The 22,133-nt window shown below is 45.7% G+C and overlaps 1 long non-coding RNA gene across 2 annotated transcripts; it reads left to right on the top strand.

Moving 5' to 3' along the window:
- The first annotated feature begins 5,107 nt into the window (after nucleotides 1-5,107).
- Nucleotides 5,108-10,739, top strand: LOC310892100. 2 transcript variants are annotated; one of them, XR_014577871.1, is made up of 4 exons: nucleotides 5,108-5,207; nucleotides 5,812-6,006; nucleotides 6,520-6,868; nucleotides 10,721-10,739. It is a non-coding gene; the product is annotated as an uncharacterized lncRNA (long non-coding RNA). The 2 variants fall into 2 exon arrangements; XR_014577872.1 differs by lacking the exon at nucleotides 10,721-10,739 and adding an exon at nucleotides 9,619-9,727.
- Nucleotides 10,740-22,133: the final 11,394 nt, after the last annotated feature.

The raw sequence follows: 22,133 nt of genomic DNA, 5'->3' as shown, positions 1-22,133 counted from the left end.
TTGACATATCCAATAATGGCGGCGGGCATGCCATATCTGCTGATGACAAAGGACAAGGCAAAGTCAACAGTGGCAACGACAAGCGTGGCAAATTCAACGGAGGCGGCAGGCATGGCAGATGCAGCAGCGACGGCGGCGGGCAAGGTAAATCTTTATGCTATAAATAATGTTTACAATGAGTATACTGCTTTATTGCGAGTTGACTTTTTCTGTGGTGCTCATGAAACTAACAAATATTAGTTTCTACGCAGCTGAATGAATTGGGGTTGTATGCCAGTTTGGGGAAAAAGGCATAAATGTTTTGATTCTGCTTCTCTCAGTCTTAGAGCCTGCCAACTCCCATTTAACGTGATTGTATAACTGCTTCAAATGCTGTGGAAGTCTGCGGGGGAAGGGGGGTGTGGACTTTATGCCAAGTTATTTATAGTGGTTTGGGCAGGGGTAGAGTTAATTTTCTTCGTAGTAGATGATGCTGTGTTGCAGATTTGTGAGCAAAACAGTGTTGGTAAGGCACTGGTGTTTTAGCTGTTGCTGAGCAGTGCTTACACAGTGACAAGTCCTTTTCTGTGTCTCACGCTGCCCTGCCAGCGAGGAGGTCGGGGATGCACAAGAGGCTGGGAGGGCACTCAGCCAGGACAGCGGAGCCCAGAGGACCGAAGGGATATTCCACACCATTTAGCATCGTGCTCAGCAATAAATGCTGGGGGAAAGAAGGGGAAGGAGTGGGGAGTATGTACAGGGTTATGGCATTTGTCTTTCCAGGTAGCCATTACATGCGATGAGTCATTAATGCTACCTCAAATTTAACAACTTTACTTCTTTATTTCCAGTTCTTTTCCCTGTTCCACTTGGAGGGAGTGAGCGAGTGGCTGTGTGGTGCTTAGTTGCCTGCAATGGTTAAACCACAACTTTATTTAAGTTATTAAATTAGAGGTAACGTGGTCATATGAGCCTCACATAGAATGAGCCTAGGGTGCAATAATTGGCATATTATTGCAATAAAATAAACATTAATCTGTTCCAGAGTACTTGAAATATTTTTTGTACGGTTTGAAGTAGACAGCTGCTTTAACATGTTGAGGTGTTTGCTGAAGTTCTTGGAGTATCATTGGGCTGAGTTTGCCGTTCTTCAGCTTCCTGGCTTGCTTTTCCGTGCATTTAGACCTAAGTAGCATCTCCAGCTTTTCCTCTCAGTTTCTGGAATTTGGTTTTGAAGATATTGTCCTATACCCACTTGGAAACTTCCCTGTGTTTTATTATTACTTTTATCTGCAAAATAACTCAAACATCAGGTTTTTCGACGTCACTGCGGGACTTCTGTTGGGTAGTGAATTCAGGTAGTTGTTGCTCTTAAATATAAACCTTTAATTCTTTTGAAAATACAGATACGACCAACAAGTACTGTTAGCAGTCCTGAGTTCGCGTTTTCATCTCCAGTTGTGAAATCTACTGAGGCAGAAGTGCTACCTACGTCTTCTGTAAGTAAAATAATAAAGGAGCTTGACTTTTTTTCTTAGGCATTTAGTAGGCTGTTGCAGAACACTAAAGCAGAATCTGCCTTGATGGAGAAAAGTATGTAGGCTTCTGGCTTATAATTTGTCATTCAGCATGCGTGCTACAAATGTGAAGAGCAGCTTTCAGATTTGGTTTTGTGTGTGCATTCGATTGAAGTTCCTGTGGCTTGAGAATCTGAAAAACCTCTCTTGTTCATAGCAGATTGGGTTTACATTTAGTGTTCCCGTTGTAAAATCGGCAGAACTTTCTGGACCCAGTGGTACTCCAGTGACGCCCTTTCTTACCCTAGGTAACTGAAACTTTAGCACTTCAGATCTGAAGTGCTGATTTTCCTTTTTTTCTTTATTAAATCTTCAATCTGTCCTGTCTGCGCATGCTAGCAATTCCAGGCAGTGTTGGACTTCTGCAGTATTTTTCCAGTGACAGATCTGCTTTTATAATTTTTGTTTTGTTTTGTTGCTTTTTGTTTTGCTTGTAATCATAAAGCATTGCAAAGTAAGTAGAATTTGTGAAGATTCTTATGTGAGAAGCATGAAAGCTGGAAATTCTTGTTTCTAACAAAAGTGAGTATAATCTGCTCTAACTAGGTCACATTGTGAAAGCTGGTTTTGTTTTCTTTTGTTTCAAAAGACACCACCACCTCAACCAACATCAACACACAGAAAGAGGAGGTCAAAGATTTTGCTGGTGGTCCCTTCACCACTGCCCACGTCTTAAAGGAAGGAAGCGTCTTAGACGTTCTAAAAAATCCTGGTGAGATAATGAACTCCTTTTAAAAAGATGCTGCAAAAAATACGCTAGCATTTTTTATTAAAAAAAAACCAACACACGACTTATGGTTAATAGAGTATCTGCTATAAATATGAATGTAGGAGAGCATTACATTAAGCGCTGCGTTTGTTAGGGTGCATCTGCCCCCTTCTATTCTAAGTGGTGTTTGTTGCTGGAAGTAAAACTGCAAGATGAAAAGCAGATGGGTTGCATCTCCTTTACGTGTTAGGATGTAATTGTAAATGAGGTACTAAGAGAATTAGCCAGATAATCGGCGTTTCATTTTAAGTAAATACAATTTGTGGAATTGAAAAGGAAATGTTTGTAAAGCTCAACACTCCTGTCCCACCTTCAGCCCAGGTGAAGAAAGAATAGGAAAGAGCTTCAGTTCCAAATACATGGCGAAAGCTGCGAATCTTTGGGCCTTAGCTTACAATGGCTCCTGTGGATTAAAATTTAAACTGCAAACAGAAGTGGAGTGTTTTACGTTAAAAACCCTTTTCTGAATTTTGTTTTTAAGCAATTGCAATTGTTTTCAACAGTTTCATAAAGTGTGTCTGTGGAAAAGATATCTTTTAAGAAAAAGGGCTTTATTGAATTTGATCTTTTCCCAAAAGTCTTCTAACTTACATACTTGTGAAGAAGGCAGCACATTTCTCTACTGGAAAGAGCTAAGTGAGAGAAAATACATTGTGCATTTTGTTTAAGGAAAGACCTCTGAGTGAAGTGACATTCACTTTCTTTATCGGTTTAAAAGAAGCAGAATCGAAATCCACATTGTTCAAAGACTTCATTTTTGACTAAAAAAAAACCAACAAACAAACCACAAAACAACTATGTTCAAGGTAGATTTACAAGCAACTTGAGCTGCTGTTTAAGATGCATTTCCTTTAGTCTTTCTGTATTAGTAGCTTGTCTTTTCTGTTAAAATTGCCACCTTTTAAATAAGGAGTTGTCCTGTGTCCGATGCATTTTGAAAAAGATTATAGAAAATTAGACAGTTGTTCAATTGTCTTGAGTTTTTATTATTTAATTAATATTCAGCATCTGTGGGAAAATACCGTACGGATTGCTGCTCCGAGTACAAACTTCTGTACAGTTACTGGAGTAGATTTGAGTCATCTGCTACGGAAGGAGGAGCTTTAGAAATTTGATTCGATTGGGCATCGCGTCTTAATCAAATTATATTATTTCCATTCCACGTTGGACTGTCAGATTTCAGTCAGCTACTGTCTGTTTGTACTTGTATCGACCAGTGAAAATGTTGATTTAAAGCTTGCTTGGAAACAAAGAGTTAAATGAAGCTTTAACGAAATGTTCTGTTGTGACCCAGTGCAGCAGATGAAATTTCATCCGTTTAGATAAGATTTCTGGGGACTTCCTGTTGCGCTCGGTCTGAATGTCTAGTTGTAACCATTGGCACCTGAGTTGAAATTTTTGCCCTCTAGTAAAGTCACTTAGTTACATGTAGTGAGGTGCTGCGCTAACAGGAAGACTTTTTTTTCTTGCTTCCTAGACTTTGGATTGTTGAAAACACGCTCTTCTACGTCTGCACAACCTACAACAAGCACAGTGGTTTATACTAGGCCTGCAATAACAACTTTTTCTGCAGGTAAAGAGACTTCTAAACAAGCATCGTACTGGCAATCTGATACATGTGACCCTTTTCTGCAAAACAAAGACATAAAGGACAAATGTGTAACTTGTCAAGCTACTAAAGCGTCAACAGTTGAGAGTATGAAACAGACAGTAAGTTCAAGTCAATGCGACACCTCAAAGCCAGCAGCGCCCCCAGCAGGGATGCTGGGCTTTGGAGACAAATTCAAAACAGTACCTGGAACGTGGGATTGCGATACATGTCTTGTCCAAAACAAACCGGAAGCTACAAAATGTATAGCATGTGAGACACCAAAACCTGGAACGGGAGTAATGCCTGCTCTGACATGACCAGTGGTCACAGACAGCTCGGTGACAGTGACATCCTCCTCGAGCAGCACTGACACAACAGCCACTCTGGGCTTTGGAGACAAATTTAAGAAGGCGAAAGGCTCTTGGGACTGTGGAATATGCCTTGTACCAAATAAGACGGAAGATAACAAATGTGTAGCCTGTCAGTCTGAGAAACCAGGTATGGTCCTTTTTTTCCTGTTGTTTCCATCCTAGCCTCTGTGAATCTTGTACAGAATAAAAGTACGTTGCATATATGGAATATTTTAAGCAACACGATTCCCAGGTACGGTTGATGGATTAGCGGCTGTCTGCAGGATTGGTTTACAGGCACTTCAGAGGTCTCAGCCCAGGTTCCAGCCTGTCGCATAAATTGAACTGATTGTGAAATGTATTAGTACGGAGCTGGATCAATGCAGATACCCCCGGCTTTGCAGCTGGTGAGGGAAGATGGCTGAAGTGGGTGACTTAATTTAAAAACAACATAGTGATTTTTCACTGGCGAAAATGAGAACTCCATAGAAAGAGTTAAAAATTAGTGTTTTTCTCTTTCAAAAAATAAGTAAAAAAAATTACAGAATGTGTCCAAAATGCCTCTACTCACCGTTTGTATGTAATTGAGGGGAGATGTGAAGCCAGATTTCAAGACAGTGTAGTCTTAACTAGTCTTAAGCTAAAGCAGAGAGATGCCTATGAAGGTCAGTGGTAGGCTTCAAGAAAGCGAGTGACCCGCTGGGTAACTTCTTCAGGGCAGTACTGGGTTGTTTCCCATTGTGTGTGACCGTAATTGATTTTGAGCGTGGTTGTATTGTTTTTAAAATACGATTCTAATTCTAACTTTGACTCTAAATGTCATTTAACATGCCATTACATCGAAAAACACCTGTGCAAATATATCGTGGAAGAAACAAATTAAGATGGACTAGACCGGGCTTTTGTAATCATCCTGTGCGGTAAGACTGAAATTTCCTGAGGTAAGATAATGGATTTCAGACAGAGTTGATTCTCTTGGACTTCCAACCTCTGAGCGGTCAGTCGGCATCTTTGTCTGAGGCTCTTGCCATTGCAAGGAGGAATTTTGGAAATGAGGGGTTTACTGTGACCATGGTGCAGTGAATTGCACGGTTACGTTGCACTTGTCAAGAGGAAGAGCGATGCAAGTAATACTAGGATAAAAGTTTTCTGCGTGTGCTGTGGAAGGGAAGAGCCATTCTTGTCTTTCCGGTTTTGAATTTGAAGCGTTATCTTCTGCTTCTCTCTTAAAAGGCACCTTTTTTTTAAAAGGCACCTGTCAGGCCTCTTTATGGAGGTTACACTGTGGTCAACAGCAGCAGAAGCTTGTGTGCTGAACAGAGTTGTGTGTTGTTTGGAAGCTTTGAGTTCCACTCTGGTTTTTTTGTTTGTTTGTTTGTTTCTTTGTGGGTTTTTGGTGGCTTTTATTTTTTTCAGGGGCGGGGTGGGAGTTGCGGAGTAGTTTTGAACATTTCTGTGGGATTTGACAAATCAAATTTAAAAGTTAATGTTCATTTTATAGTTCATGTTCAAACAGGATGGTTAACTGTCTTGTTTGTCTCACAGAGGGTCCAACACCTGTGACCAGTAGCAGTGCATCTCCATTTTCTGCTCCTTCTGGAGAATTTCTGGATTTAGACAAATTCAAGAATCCTGAAGGAAGCTGGGATTGGGAGACCTGCTTGGTTCAAAACAAAGCAGAGGCCACGAAGTGTGTAGCCTGTGAAAGTGCAAAGCCAAGCACCAAAGCAGAGCTCAAAGGTAATCCTTAATGATTAAAACGAGGATGCATATTCTGTGATTTATTTTTTGGTTTGCTCTGATTTTTTTTATTTCTTACCTGTTAAGCACAATTATTTTTTCCTTTGAGGTGTGGCAAAATTATTCGTTTTTCCTGTAGGAATATTGCCTAGATAACATCTGTTTCCACACTTTTCCCCAAGAATAAGTTTATCCTTTTTAGAGAAAAGCTTTCATTAATGACGTGCTTGTTCTTTACATGCCCTACACGTTGTTCATTTGGAGTTCAGACTAAAAACATGATCTTTCAAAGAAGTTCGTATACTTTTTAAAGCCAGGTGGTGGGCAGAAAACACAATTGTGAAAAGTTTTATGTAGAGAGGAAGCATGGGGTTTTCTTGTTTGTTTTACTGTTTGGTGGGTTGTTTTTTAAACAGTTTTGACTGGAAAGATCAGGACTAGAATGTAGTTCAAACCTTCATGTACTGCAGATACACCGTGGGTTACGGACTTGACATTCACTTATTTCTGCAGGTTTTGGTACTGCGACTGCGTCCACAAAATGCTGCCTTGCCATCATTTACATTCGGTGTTCACTCAGAGTGTTCAGGTGCAGAGTCTGCAGCTGCCTCACAGTTTACTTTGGGAAGGACAGAAGAGAAGCAGGATTCTGTCACTACTGCTGCTCCGTTAGTGTTTGGAAAGAAAGCTGACACTGAAGAGTCAAAGACACAGCCTATCTTTTCAGTTGGGAAGTCCGAGCGTACAAAAGAAGAGAGCACAGCAAAACCTATGTTCAACTTCAGTTTCGTTAAACCATCAGAGAAGGAACCTGAGCAAGCAAAGCCAGCTTTTTCATTTGGGGTCCAAACCAGTACTTCAGGTAAACAGAATATCTTTTGTCTTCACTTGTGCGCTTATGTCCATCAAGTAAGACCTCTGAAACCATACTAGAAAAAATCTGCGGGATTTGATATGTTCATGTACTAGAGCTTTAGAAAAAGTTTAATTCCTATATGCAGCATGTCTTCTGTCCTGGTTATTGATACGTACGCAATTAGTAGCAATCCCTTTTTTGATCTCAACACTAGGTTTAGACAAAAAATTGCGACACCTTAAGGAACCTGTCCTGCATCTCATACAAGCACAGAAGTTGTAGTGTCTCAATGCTAGCAGTACAGTTGGTGGTAAAATCTTTAGTAGGGTGAAATAGAGGCCTCACACTTTTCAGAGAAAAAAAGAGATGAGAGAGAGTATCTTATTCCCACGTACTTGCAACTATGCTGCAGAGTGTACTGCTGTTACTCTAGTGCTACAAAGGTCCAAAAATCACTGAACAGTTATTAGCCAGTTTTGTATTCCTTTAATTTGTTGAAAGACTGCAGTAGAGGATTGAAGTTTTTATTGAGGATCACTGTGTGGAAAAATTCTGATTGTTAAATGTCATTTGTATGACTTAAGAACCACGTTTTGGAGTACAGAATTCAGTATTAATTCCAGAAGGGGTAAGGGAAAGGACATTAGCTAGTAATCCCGAACAAAAGCAGTGTATAGAGCTATACTGATTTTAATCGCAGTATTCTTACAGTTGGTCTGTTACTGAACAGATATGTTTTGGGGAGATATGGTGGCCAGGGAGGCGTGTGTGTTTGTGTGCTTCCTCTTCTAGTTAAGGTTCTGGGGTTTGGTTTAGTCAGGAAAATTCGATGAGGCACCTTGTGTAAAAGGAAATGTTAACCAGCATTTTTCAACACGGTGTAGTCCCTTAAAAGTGTCATAGATGAAAAGAGGCCATAACCGCTGGGGGAAAAAGTTAGTGGGAAACTGAGAGCAGGATCACATTCAGTAGTGAGAGAGCAGCAGCCTAGGGAAAGCTGATGAATGACTGTAACAGATAGTTCTATTTTAAGTGTAAAACAACACTCAGTACTTTATAATGGTGGTCTTACCAGAGGGTTCTTCTCCATGGCTCCTAAAAGCACGTCTTGAAGGCATTCGAGTGCAGTGAACTTAAGCTGTAAGAGTTGGGCTGGTAAGCTTGGCCTGATTTGAAGCTGTAGGCACGGGGCTATAATTTCTGAACAGGCTACAAAAGAAACTGTACCACTGTGCTTTTCAGTGCTCCGTTTAGCAAAGCCATCAAATTGTTGCAGGCAATTGATGTTGTTCTTCTAAGAGCACCTGAAAGATATTTTTGTTTGAAGAGTTCAGAGGTACCGGTTAATACTGGTTCAGATAATTACAGCCAGCTCTTGGTGTTTGTGACCAATAAAGTTTGTGGCTCCAAAAGGAGTGGGTTAGTGCTAACTGATTAACTGCTGTATATGCAGAAATATGGAATCTGATTACTTACGCAGAGAGCACTTAAAATGTATTGTTTTGCTGGCTCTCAGTGAGTTGCATCTTAATGCTACCAAGGAATAAGCTTTTTGCTTCTGGCCCAAGTTTTTTAATTTGGTGAAAGCCTTTTCTGTGCACGTGCACATGCCAGAGAGGTTGCTTAAATAATAGAAGCTATAGTAGCTGCTATCTTCTGTTTTTTGTAGAAGACAGAAACTGAATTCGTTAGCTTTGTAACTGTTATGCATACTAGAATTGGTTTTCTCCCTTTTGAAAATAGTAGAGGGTATGCCTATGTCAGATTTGGTGAGCAAGGTGATCAGATGAGGGCACTGCAAGACTGCCAGAACGCACCAGGTCTGGGGGGAAAAGGAATCCGGCTGAGCATAGGAATTTCTAAAAGGTAACCAAGGAGTTGTGCATTGATACAGTTATTCTAAATAATCAGATTCTTGTAGCTCTGCCTTTGGAAAGTCTGTGGCCCTTGCTGTAGTGGCTGTACACAGGATGCAGTCTACAAAACCAGAAATGCAGAAGTCCTATGTTTTGACTCCCTGGATTCATCAACCTGCTTCAGGATGGCTGGGGGAATCCAACTGTTAAGTCTAGCCAGACAGCGCAACTTGGGCTTAGCTGCCATTGTAACCAGCCTTGTTTCTCAACAGTAGCAAAGCTGAATGCATTGGTAAATATTTTCAGGTTTGGGCCTGCATAAGGTAGAAGGGACAAGAAGTGGTTTTATATGCTAGGGAGTTCTTGTTCTTAGAGCTTTCCCTCTAGTTTGAGAGAAGCACATAACTAGTTTTACAGTGGGTTGACAGGAAAGAAGTGGGGGGGAAAAATGGGAACGCAGGGAGAAAGCCAAAGGCGTTATTACTAGAACAGGTTTAGAATGCTATTCTTTGCTTTTCATGAGCTTAGGGCAATGGGGAGTTTAAAGCTTAGCACTTCCTGAGAGGGTTTCTTACTCTACCGGCTCAGTTCTATCACTTATTTAAGGCAATTCAGGTCTATGAACGGTTAAAGAATTGATACCAAATTTGATGAACTTTGATCCAGGATACTGACAAAACAGGACTTCATATAAACAATTTCAGTATGTTCATGAGGTTAGCTTGTGTGTTCTGTTAAATAGTAAAAAATGACACTTCTGTTTCTGTTTACCTAGCATAATTCTGCAAATGTTGCCTCCTTCTGCTTTAGAATGGAAATGCTCTTCTCCAAGAGAGCACTGTCCAAACTTCTTTGCCAAAATTTTTTGATTAAATTAATATTGTTTTATTTTGAAAACAGGAATAAGCCACAAACATGTTTTCTTGCTTCGGCTATCCAGAAGAACGTCAACAGTATTTTCAGATTTTCCTTCCCTACACAACTGTATGTAGGAAGAGTGCAGTTGGAAGCAGAAGACCTAAGATGATGTATCTTCTGTTTGTTTACTACAGTAACAAGACAATGGATTACCTCTTTATTAGAACTTGTGTAGCTTTGCAGTATTGAAACAAATGTAGGTATTAAAATACACATCAGTAATACGTTTCTGAATGGCTGAGTACCGTGCTCTCTTAGCATTGAAATACCCAGCCATTGGATTAGTTTGTCCCTCATGTTTGCTGAGTTTGGAAGCTATTTCAGAATGCCTTCAGCTTGTATTCTTCCCCAAAAGCATAGAACTCACTTCTCTGCATCCCCAATTCAAGTGAGAGAAACTGGGCACTGCAGACACAGGAGGTCTGCCTGTACAGAATCAGTGAAGACAAGTCTAAACAGCGGATTTTTTTGAATATGCAGCTGGGTTATCTGAATGTTCTTTATGCAGTGTACCTCAGTTTTAGTACAGATAGCACTTGTCTTGGTTCTTGTCATTAGTCTGAAGCTGCCCCTGAGAAAATCTTGAAAGGGAAAGTAGTGAAATCTAATCAGCAGGCCCTTTCTTCTTAAGAACCAATGGAAATGGATAATCTGACTCCATTCACTTCTTTCTGGAAATAAGATCTATTAATTAACCAAACAAAAGATAGAAGGGTTAAGACTGCATCTTTAAAGCAGCTGTGCTTGATAAATGTCTCTGGTCTTAAATCAGTCTTTAGCAAAGCACAGAGACTTAGCAGCAGCTTGCTTATGCCAACGCTAAAAATACTTGATGTGTACAGGTAACCATGTCAAGGCTCTGGAGTTAATCCATGAGAACAATTCCTTCTGGTATTGGCAAAGGTGAGGATGCTTGCTTCTATAGAAATGAGGTTTTGAGCTGTGACTTAAGCTGTCACTTAGGTGACTGTTTAGGAAAGCTTCCTTTTAAGTTTTGAAGTATGTAAGCTGACAAATTGTTTAAGTTCAGAACTGGGTTTACAGTCTCTTGTTCTCTGACTGTATGCAACTTCTCATGTTTCAGACTGAAAGCAGAATTGCAGCGGTACCAGTCATACAACTATAATGCTTATTGCCAAGATTACCAGAACTACTACTCGCAGCGGAGTTACGATGCTTACGCTGACTACAACTACAGCTCCTATGCTCCCTATGACAGCATGCAAGCTGTTGGAGACTGCTCTTTAGGAGATTCTTTAATGGCTCCAGCTGTTTTTGAGGTAAAGATAGTGCACGCTTGCTGTAAAGAAAATATTTCACAGATAATATGTTGTACAGATTTGTGTGAATCAGCAAAAAGAATCCGAAGTTGAAAACATGCTTTCTGCTTAGTGTGAAGTTAAAAGAGCAGATTCCATTCAGAGGTGTTTGTATTTAAGTGCTTAAATAGTAAATCCATAGAATTAGTGATTTATACACCATTATTTGTTCACGCATACCAAAGAATGGTTTTGACAGCATAATTGCGTACGCTTCTTCTGTTCCTGTTCTTCTGATTTGCTTTGCTTAAAGCAAATTAAACAGTTGTTGTAAGTGGTCTTATCGTGGTCAATGTATTAGTTGTGACCTCCGGAGGTCCCTTCCAACCTGTACTGTAATATTGGCTTTCTTCTAAAAATAAGTAGATAAAATGCCATCTATCCTTGTAGTTGTAGGAAGAAGGAATGGGTTGAGACTGCAGCACTTTGAATCTGTGATGCTTTCTGAAATGAGTTATGATTAAACTTAGCCTTTTCTGTCTTTCAGGAATCTTCAGTTATGACTGCAATCGGTGATGACCTAATTACTGACGGTAATAAGGGTTCTATCATTGTCACTTGAGTTTAGCCATCCTTGTGCCTTTTAACAATACAAGCCAACCTCTACTGGATGAAGAACATCTTGAAAGTTCAGCTGAGGTCAAACCTCTGTGGGGTTGATCTGCAATCAGCTGGGGTTTTAAAGCTGATACAGCATACACTGACCGCATCAAGTAAAACGGGACACTGTCAATGCTTCGCAGCAGGTTTCTTGTACCTGTGCCTTCATTCCCATTTGAAAATGGTCTAAGACAGAATTTTGTTCTTTGTATTGGTTCCGCTAAACAGATTTTATATTAGAAACTCAGTAATATGCAAAAGCTTTGTTCTCCACCCTGAGGTAAAAGCTTATGTTGCAGATTCCAAAAGGAGGATTCAGCTTGCACTTACAAATACGGTACAAAACATATTTGTGTCCTGGAAGGTTTGCAAAGTACCTCACGTGGAGGCATTTTGTGTTAGTGTTTAGAAACTATCCTATGTAACGTGTATTGCCGTAGAAGTGAATTAAATGACTCTTGGGAGGGTTTCATGGCTGATTATCCTTAAACGTTATCTTTACTATCTTAAACATTGTCTTTGTCTTTATCTTGAAAGACAGTTCTAGTCCCAGCCTTCTAATATACAAATTCCCAAAAGTTGGAGTTGTGAGGCTCAAAATTTTAGAGGACTAAATACCTCACTAAAATTAGTAGATCTAATAGCTTATTACACTTAGCTTAAAATACATTTTATTAGCCATTTCACATGAAGTTTTTTTGTGTGCATGCCTCAGATTTGATACTTGGACTTACCAGGCTTTTATTTTCAGATCCACAGCTCTACTTGGATGTTGATGAAATGAACAGACAATTCACGGAGACAAGCGAAGAACTCTACGATTCACTCATGAATTGTCACTGGCAACCTCTGGATACGGTCACTTCTGAAATCCCCTCTGCTATTTAAGTGTCTTCTAGAGCATGACCGTTAGGACCAAAGTGCTAAAACTACATTTCTTCTACATTATTCTAGCTCATAAGTTTTAAAGCACAATGATAGGTTGGGTTTTTTTTGCTATGCTTTTGACAGTTTCTGTAATCTTTTTGTTCATCACTCCCTTCTTGGAGCATCATGAAGTCATGTAAATATTCGAGAAATGTAAAGAGGTAAATGGGGTCTAAAGATAGACTTGCCTGTGTAAATAAAAAATTTGTTTCTGCAAACCTGCCAGCAAGAGATTTTACTTGTACCTGTGTACAGCACGTTCTCTTCCGGCTTATGGAATTTAACAAGGTAGTAAGGGTATTTCATCTGTCTTTATTTTTATATGGGCATTAGGACACAAGCAAAATCTAGCTTCCCCTTGTTTTCCTGGTTCCTTAGGTAAGCGACAAGCCAAGCCTTTCATGTGCTTGCGTAGACTGGAAGTATGTATGGGAGACACTCACAGGCCTTGCTATGGAAACACCTGTGCCCACTTTTTCCTGCAGGCTGCTGGCTCTAACTGTACTACTGATACATGCTAGGTCAGCTAAAATTGGCTTATAAATAGGGTATGTTAAGCATATGGAAGTGTAGACTTCAACTGCCATAGCTACAAACATCCCGTGGAATGAGGATGATGTCTGCTGGCACTCTCTGCATCAGCATTCAGTTTTCCCTTGCCCTTCTTACTGTTAGACTTCTCAGCTGACGTTTTACAGCGAAGAAATTGCTACAACATAATCCGTGTTCTTAAACCTAAAAAAAAAAAAATCTTGGAGAAAACAACTTGCTGGTTTTCCCTCCTTGCTGGCAAGGAGAAAAATAGTCCACCAGGAACAACAAAAAAATCCTAGTAACAGCTCCTTAAGTTATACCCTCTGCTACCCTCTCTGATTGCTCTGGTCTTCCTTCATTCGTGGTAATGAAGTTTTTAAAGCTCTGGTAGAAGGATGACAGTACTCAAGTCAAAGGAGATGAGAGCAATGAGGAAAGCTTTGCTTTAAGCTAGAGCAGTCTTGCGAGTTGCTGCCTTTATGCTGTTCTTTATCTTGAAGGGTACAGAGTCTTTTCCAGTCATAGGGACTCCATAACCCTATGAGTATGGAGAAATAGTTGCTAATTAACAGTGTGTATAATAAGTAAGTGAGGCTGGAAACAAAAGAATATTCCTCCAAGAAAAAAAAGGAAGCAGAAATTACTGTACTTAATAGCTGGGGAAGCTGTTAAAGCTAGTTGACACAGTTCTGGTACTGCCGTGTGTGTTTTGGGGGCAACATAAACCATAATTGCTGTGATGGCAGGTAAGAATCCAATTCTTTTTTATGGCTTAGTGTAGTCAGTGAAAGCAGTGGTCCTAAGCTGCATGCTGTTCTTAAATGTAATGCAAATTCTCTTTTGTGACTCCTCAGTACTTCCAGGTTACTTGTAGCTGATCACCAGCAACTGCTTCTGTTAGCTATTAGCTGTTGGGTTTTTGCTAGGAATACTTTCAGTCCTGAATTGAAATGATGACATCCTGAAACAGAAGAGGCTCTTGGAGTATTGTAGGAAGCACATTCTTCCTGGTTCTAGTGCAGGTGTAGACGTAGGAGGAGACAGAAGGCAAAGAACCTCACATAGGTGGAGGGGGTGAGGTGGCATCACAGTTAGAGCTGTTGCAGTTAACTCTTCCCAAAGCATGAAAGCAACGTGGCTGGGAACAGGGATTTGTTGGGTTGCTTCTTTGTGTGAGCCAGGGAGTCTTTTGAGGGGCAGATTAATAAGAATATGACACAAGGTAGAGGTGCAATAGATGAAGCAAAGAATCTGGGTGGGAAAAGGGTTGCTTGTACGTGTCTATGGAATTGTTTCAGGGGACTGAGCTGGGGCAAATTCAAGATAATAGATGCAGCCTCCTTGAATTTGGATGGCAGTGCTGAAGCTTCAAAACCTTACAAGCTTTGATGCCACTTCAATTGTAGTGCATAGCTGTGGTACTTGAGCTCAGAAGTGCAAACTGCACAGGATTTTTTTATCTATTTTCTTCAACGTGAGCAGCAAAACATCTTCCAGGAATGTGCCTGGGTGCTACGCTGCTTTGACACGGCTTGCTTTGCATCACCAAACACAGTAGTTAGGTTGCATCGAGTACTTTGTGGAAACATTCATTGTGTTGTCACCCAGAAATGGGATGCTACAGATATGTGTTGGCCCGGCAGTATCAGTGCTGGTTTTTGGCCTTTGAGAGGTTGGTCCATAACATGTGACCTGTGTAACGAGGGGCCCACATAGATTGGTGACTTCATTAAGTCTGATGCTGTGGTGGTGTGTGACCCAAGGCCCTGAACGTCAGAAAATCAGGCTGTGGCCACCTATTTTATGCAGACTTTGCCTATTAACAAGGTCTCTACACTGTACGTTAGAGACGTGCGCCTCCTTTTCCGGACTAGATAGTGAAAATACCAGTTTTGTAGTTCAGTGAATGAGATTGGTTGGGCTGTTTGTTCTCCAGAGCTGAAAAATGTTGGGAGTGTATTCTCTTGGAGTCCACAGAAATGAAAATGATGAGAGGAAGAGAACGTTGGTTGCAGCCCGCGTGCTGCTGTTATAAAGTAGTTCTCTGATGTCTTTTTCCCTCTGCTGAGACTTATCAGCCTATCGTCCTTTCCTGTTAGGAGCGCATACCTGGCTTGGGATGGTGTGCGCAGTGCAGATTCTTTACCGTAAGAGCACAGTGAATGCCAGACTTCTTCCTGTACTGCCGTGTTAACCGTGAGTCACAAATTCAGGAAGCAGTGATTGCATCGGAACTGCTACAATGCTTTGCGGAGTCTTTTTACTGGGTAAACTTCACAGCTGCAGTTACAACTTCCAGCCTGTGTTAGCTGAACACATCGTACTGGTGCCCGCCATCAGTTTGACAAAGATGGGATTGCAGTAGGAACTTGCTTTTTTCCTTCTTTTTAATTAAACAAGTCTTTGAAGCAACTTTTCCAACACCACCAGACTTCACTTCTTCCAGTTATTTTCTGTTTTACTTAGCTGAAATGTTTTTTTTTCTTCCAAGCTTGAGGAAGTTTTCTACAAGAATGTCCCGTAATGATTTCATAAACTCTTTTCGTTGTACCTAGCTGCAACAGAGAGTGCTTTTATTCAAAAACCTGCTGGTTTTCTCTTCCAAGAAGTAGTGGGGTTTTTCCTATCTCTTCACTGATGGGAAAGGCTGTAGGACAGTAGCTTGAGGGGCTACTAATGCTGTCATCAGTGAGCCGGGAAAAGGCAGGAGTCCGAAACGGGTAAAAAGTACTTAAAAGGATACCAAAAGAGTAAATGGTACTTAAGCCGTGCATGTTTCTTTTTGCAGGGATGCTCTGGACTAACCGCTTCTTTCTAGCACTACCTCAAAGTAACTTGCAGATAGACCTCACAGGGAAGGTTGATCAAATGGTGATGATCGCTGTCATTCTGCTGGACACGCAGATACTTGCCTTTGGTTTTGGCTCATTTTTAATACCAATTAACTTCAGTGCATCGCGTTAATAGACACCGTTTGACTGCATCGGCAAATGTTTCTGAGTCGTGAGTGTCATTAAAGGCCTGTCACCCTATGGAAATCCTTCTAAATAAGAAAAATGGCATTTAAATAAATAAATAAAGCAGCGTTTGAACTTATGGGGATGCAGTGCAGTGAGACCAGAGAGTGCAAAGGCACCAGTGGGGATGCAGTGCAGTGAGTCCAGAGAGTGCACTGGCACCACTCTGGATGCAGTGCGGTGAGTCCAGAGAGTGCACTGGCACCACTGTGGATGCAGTACAGTGAGTCCACAGAGTGCACTGGGACCACTGGGGATGCACTGCAGTGAGTCCAGAGAGTGCACTGGCACCACTGGGAATGCAGTGCAGTGAGTCCAGAGAGTGCACTGGATCAATTGGGGATGCAGTTCACTTAGTCCAGAGAGTGCACTGGCACCACTGGGGATGCAGTGCAGTGAGTCTAGAGAATGCACTGTCAGCACTGGGGATGCAGTGCAGTGAGTCCAGATAGTGCACTGGCAGCACTGGGGATGTAGTGCAGTGAGTCCAGAGAGTGCACTGGCACCACTGGGGATGCACTGCAGTGAGTGCAGAGAGTGCACTAGCACCACTGGGGATGCAGTGCAGTGAGTCCAGAGAGTGAATTGGCACCACTGGGGATGCACTGCAGTGAGTCCAGAGAGTGCACTGGCACCACTGGGGATGCAGTGCAGTGAGTCCAGAGAGTGCACTGGCACCACTGGGGATGCAGTGCAGTGACTCCAGAGAGTGCACTGGCCCCACTGGGGATGCAGTGCAGTGAGTCCAGAGATTGCACTGGCACCACTGGGGATGCAGCGCAATGACTACAGAGAGTGCACTGGCACCACTGGGGATGCAGTGCTGTGAGTCCAGAGAGTACACTGGCACCACTTGGGATGCAGTGCAGTGAGTCCAGAGAGTGCACTGGCACCACTGGGGATGCAGTGCAGTGAGTCCAGAGAGTGCACTGGCACCACTGGGGATGCAGTGCAGTGAGTCCAGAGAGTGCACTGGCACCACTCTGGATGCAGTGCGGTGAGTCCAGAGAGTGCACTGGCACCCTGGGGATGCAGTACAGTGAGTCCACAGAGTGCACTGGCACCACTGGGGATGCACTGCAGTGCCTCCAGAGAGTGCACTGGCACCACTGGGGATGCAGTGCAGTGAGTCCAGAGAGTGCACTGACACCACTGGGGATGCAGTGCAGTGACTCCAGAGAGTGCACTGGCACCACTGGGGATGCAGTGCAGTGAGTCCAGAGAGTGCACTGGCACCACTGGGGATGCAGTACAGTGAGTCCACAGAGTGCACTGGCACCACTTGGGATGCAGTGCAGTGAGTCCAGAGAGTGCACTGGCACCACTGGGGATGCAGTGCAGTGAGTCCAGAGAGTGCCCTGGCACCACTGGAGATGCACTGCAGAGACTCCAGAGAGTGCACTGGCACCACTGGGGATGCACTGCAGTAACTCTAGAGAGTGTACCGGCACCACTGGGGATGCAGTGCAGTGAGTCCAGAGAGTGCACTGGCACCACTGGGGAAGCACTGCAGTGACTCCAGAGAGCGCACTGGTACCACTCTGGATGCAGTACGGTGAGTCCAGAGAGTGCACTGGCACCCTGGGGATGCAGTACAGTGACTCCAGAGAGTGCACTGGCACCACGGGGGAAGCACTGCAGTGCCTCCAGAGAGTGCACTGGCACCACTGGGGATGCAGTGCAGTGAGTCCAGAGAGTGCACTGGCACCACTGGGGATGCAGTGCAGTGACTCCAGAGAGTGCACTGGCACCACTGGGGATGCAGTGCAGTGAGTCCAGAGAGTGCACTGGCACCACTGGGGATGCACTGCAGTGACTCCAGAGAGTGAACTGGCACCACTGGGGATGCACTGCAGTGAGTCCAGAGAGTGCACTGGCACCACTGGGGATGCACTGCAGTGAGTCCAGAGAGTACACTGGCACCATTGGGGATGTACTGCAGTGAGTCCAGAGAGTGCACTGGCACCACTGGGGATGCACTGCAGTGAGTCCAGAGAGTGCACTGGCACCACTGGGGATGCAGTGCAGTGAGTCCAGAGAGTGCACTGGCACCACTCTGGATGCAGTGCGGTGAGTCCAGAGAGTGCCCTGGCACCACTGGAGATGCACTGCAGAGACTGCAGAGAGTGCACTGGCACCACTGGGGATGCAGTGCAGTGAGTCCAGAGAGTGCACTGGTACCACTGGGGAAGCACTGCAGTGACTCCAGAGAGTGCACTGGCACCACTGGTGATGCAGTGCAGTGAGTCCAGAGAGTGCACTGGCACCACTGGGGATGCAGCGCAATGACTACAGAGAGTGCACTGGCACCACTGGGGATGCAGTGCAGTGAGTCCAGAGAGTGCACTGGCACCACTGGGGATGCAGTGCAGTGAGTCCAGAGAGTGCACTGGCACCACTGGGGATGCAGTGCTGTGAGTCCAGAGAGAGTACTGGCACCACTGGGGATGCAGTGCAGTGAGTCCACAGAGTGCACTGGGACCACTGGGGATGCACTGCAGTGAGTCCAGAGAGTGCACTGGCACCACTGGGGATGCAGTGCAGTGAGTCCAGAGAGTGCACTGGATCAATTGGGGATGCAGTTCAGTTAGTCCAGAGAGTGCACTGGCACCACTGGGGATGCAGTGCAGTGAGTCCAGAGAGTGCACTGGCACCACTGGAGATGCACTGCAGAGACTCCAGAGAGTGCACTGGCACCACTGGGGATGCAGTGCAGTGAGTCCAGAGAGTGCACTGGCACCACTGGGGATGCACTGCAGTGAGTGCAGAGAGTACACTGGCACAATTGGGGATGTACTGCAGTGAGTCCAGAGAGTGCAATGGCACCACTGGGGATGCAGTGCTGTGAGTCCAGAGAGTGCACTGGCACCACTGGGGATGCAGTACAGTGAGTCCACAGAGTGCACTGGCACCACTGGGGATGCACTGCAGAGACTCCAGAGAGTGCACTGGCACCACTGGGGATGCAGTGCAGTGAGTCCAGAGAGTGCACTGGCACCACTGGGGATGCACTGCAGTGAGTCCAGAGAGTGCACTGGCACCACTGGGGATGCACTGCTGTGAGTCCAGAGAGTGCACTGGCACCACTGGGGATGCAGTGCAGGGAGTCCAGAGAGTGCACTGGCACCACTGGGGATGCACTGCAGTGAGTCCAGAGAGTGCACTGGCACCACTGGGGATGCAGTGCAGTGAGTCCAGAGAGTGCACTGGCACCACTGGGGATGCACTGCAGTGAGTCCAGAGAGTGCACTGGCACCACTGGGGATGCAGTGCAGTGAGTCCAGAGAGTGCACTGGCACCACTGGGTATGCAGCGCAATGACTACATAGAGTGCACTGGCCCCACTGGGGATGCAGTGCAGTGAGTCCAGAGAGTGCACTGGCACCACTGGGGATGCAGTGCAGTGACTCCAGAGAGTGCACTGGCACCACGGGGGATGCACTGCAGTGAGTCCAGAGAGTGCACTGGCACCACTGGGGATGCACTGCAGTGAGTCCAGAGAGTGCACTGGCACCACTGGGGATGCAGTGCGGTGAGTCCAGAGAGTGCACTGGCACCACTGGGGATGCAGTGCAGTGAGTCCACAGAGTGCACTGGCACCACTGGGGATGCAGAGCAGTGACTCCAGAGAGTGCACTGTCAGCACTGGGGATGCAGTGCAGTGAGTCCAGAGAGTGCACTGGCACCACTGGGGATGCACTGCAGTGACTCTAGAGAGTGCACTGGCACCACTGTGGATGCAGTACAGTGAGTCCACAGAGTGCACTGGCACCACTGGGGATGCAGTGCAGTGAGTCCAGAGAGTGCACTGGCACCACTGGGGATGCAGTGCAGTGAGTCCAGAGAGTGCACTGGCACCACTGGGGATGCAGTACAGTGACTCCAGAGAGTGAACTGGCACCACTGGGGATGCACTGCAGTGAGTCCAGAGAGTGCACTGGCACCACTGGGGATGCACTGCAGTGAGTGCAGAGAGTACACTGGCACCATTGGGGATGTACTGCAGTGAGTCCAGAGAGTGCACTGGCACCACTGGGTATGCAGTACAGTGAGTCCACAGAGTGCACTGGAACCACCGGGGATGCACTGCAGAGACTCCAGAGAGTGCACTGGCACCACTGGGGATGCAGTGCAATGAGTCCAGAGAGTGCACTGGCACCACTGGGGATGCACTGCAGTGAGTCCAGAGAGTGCACTGGCACCACTGGGGATGCAGTGCAGTGAGTCCAGAGAGTGAACTGGCACCACTGGGGATGCAGTGCATTGAGTCCAGATAGTGCACTGGCACCACTGGGGATGCAGTGCAGTGAGTCCAGAGAGTGCACTGGCACCACTGGGAATGCACTGCTGTCAGTCCAGAGAGTGCACTGGCACCACTGGGGATGCAGTGCAGTGAGTCCAGAGAGTGCACTGGCACCACTGGGGATGCAGTGTAGTGAGTGCAGAGAGTGCACTGGCACCTTGGGGATGCAGTGCAGTGAGTCCAGAGAGTGCATTGGCACCACAGGGGATGCACTGCAGTGAGTCCAGAGAGTGCACTGGCACCACTGGGGATGCACTGCAGTGACTCTAGAGAGTGTACCGGCACCACTGGGGATGCAGTGCAGTGAGTCCAGAGAGTGCACTGGCACCACTGGGGAAGCACTGCAGTGACTCCAGAGAGCGCACTGGTACCACTCTGGATGCAGTACGGTGAGTCCAGAGAGTGCACTGGCACCACTGGGGATGCAGTTCAGTGAGTCCACAGAGTGCACTGGCACCACTGGGGATGCAGTGCAGTGCCTCCAGAGAGTGCACTGGCACCACTGGGGATGCAGTGCAGTGAGTCCAGAGAGTGCACTGGCACCACTGGGGATGCAGTGCAGTGAGTCCAGAGAGTGCACTGGCACCACTGGGGATGCAGTGCAGTGAGTCCAGAGAGTGCACTGGCACCACTGGGGATGCACTGCAGTGACTCCAGAGAGTGAACTGGCACCACTGGGGATGCACTGCAGTGAGTCCAGAGAGTGCACTGGCACCACTGGGGATGCACTGCAGTGAGTCCAGAGAGTACACTGGCACCATTGGGGATGTACTGCAGTGAGTCCAGAGAGTGCACTGGCACCACTGGGGATGCACTGCAGTGAGTCCAGAGAGTGCACTGGCACCACTGGGGATGCACTGCAGTGAGTCCAGAGAGTGCACTGGCACCACTCTGGATGCAGTGCGGTGAGTCCAGAGAGTGCCCTGGCACCACTGGAGATGCACTGCAGAGACTGCAGAGAGTGCACTGGCACCACTGGGGATGCACTGCAGTGACTCTAGAGAGTGCACCGGCACCACTGGGGATGCAGTGCAGTGAGTCCAGAGAGTGCACTGGCACCACTGGGGAAGCACTGCAGTGACTCCAGAGAGCGCACTGGCACCACTGGTGATGCAGTGCAGTGAGTCCAGAGAGTGCCCTGGCACCACTGGGGATGCAGCGCAATGACTACAGAGAGTGCACTGGCACCACTGGGGATGCACTGCAGTGAGTCCAGAGAGTGCACTGGCACCACTGGGGATGCAGCGCAGTGAGTCCAGAGAGTGCACTGGCACCAATGGGGATGCAGTGCTGTAAGTCCAGAGAGTGCACTGGCACCACTGGGGATGCAGTGCAGTGAGTCCAGAGAGTGCACTGGCACCACTGGGGATGCAGTGCAGTGACTCCAGAGAGTGCACTGGCACCACTGGTGATGCAGTGCAGTGAGTCCAGAGAGTGCACTGGCACCACTGGGGATGCAGTGCAGTGAGTCCAGAGAGTGCACTGGCACCACTGGTGATGCAGTGCAGTGAGTCCAGAGAGTGCACTGGCACCACTGGGGATGCAGTGCTGTGAGTCCAGAGAGAGTACTGGCACCACTGGGGATGCAGTGCAGTGAGTCCAGAGAGTGCACTGGCACCACTGGGGATGCACTGCAGTGAGTCCAGAGAGTGCACTGGCACCACTGGGAATGCAGTGCAGTGAGTCCAGAGAGTGCACTGGCACCACTGGGGATGCAGTGCGGTGAGTCCAGAGAGTGCACTGGCACCACTGTGGATGCAGTACAGTGAGTCCACAGAGTGCACTGGGACCACTGGG

Source organism: Anser anser (assembly GCF_964211835.1).
Source record: "Anser anser genome assembly, contig: HAP1_SCAFFOLD_66, whole genome shotgun sequence".
NCBI classification, from domain to species: domain Eukaryota; kingdom Metazoa; phylum Chordata; class Aves; order Anseriformes; family Anatidae; genus Anser; species Anser anser.
Note: the sequence above shows the minus strand (reverse complement) of the source record. Positions and strands in the feature narration are given on the sequence as shown.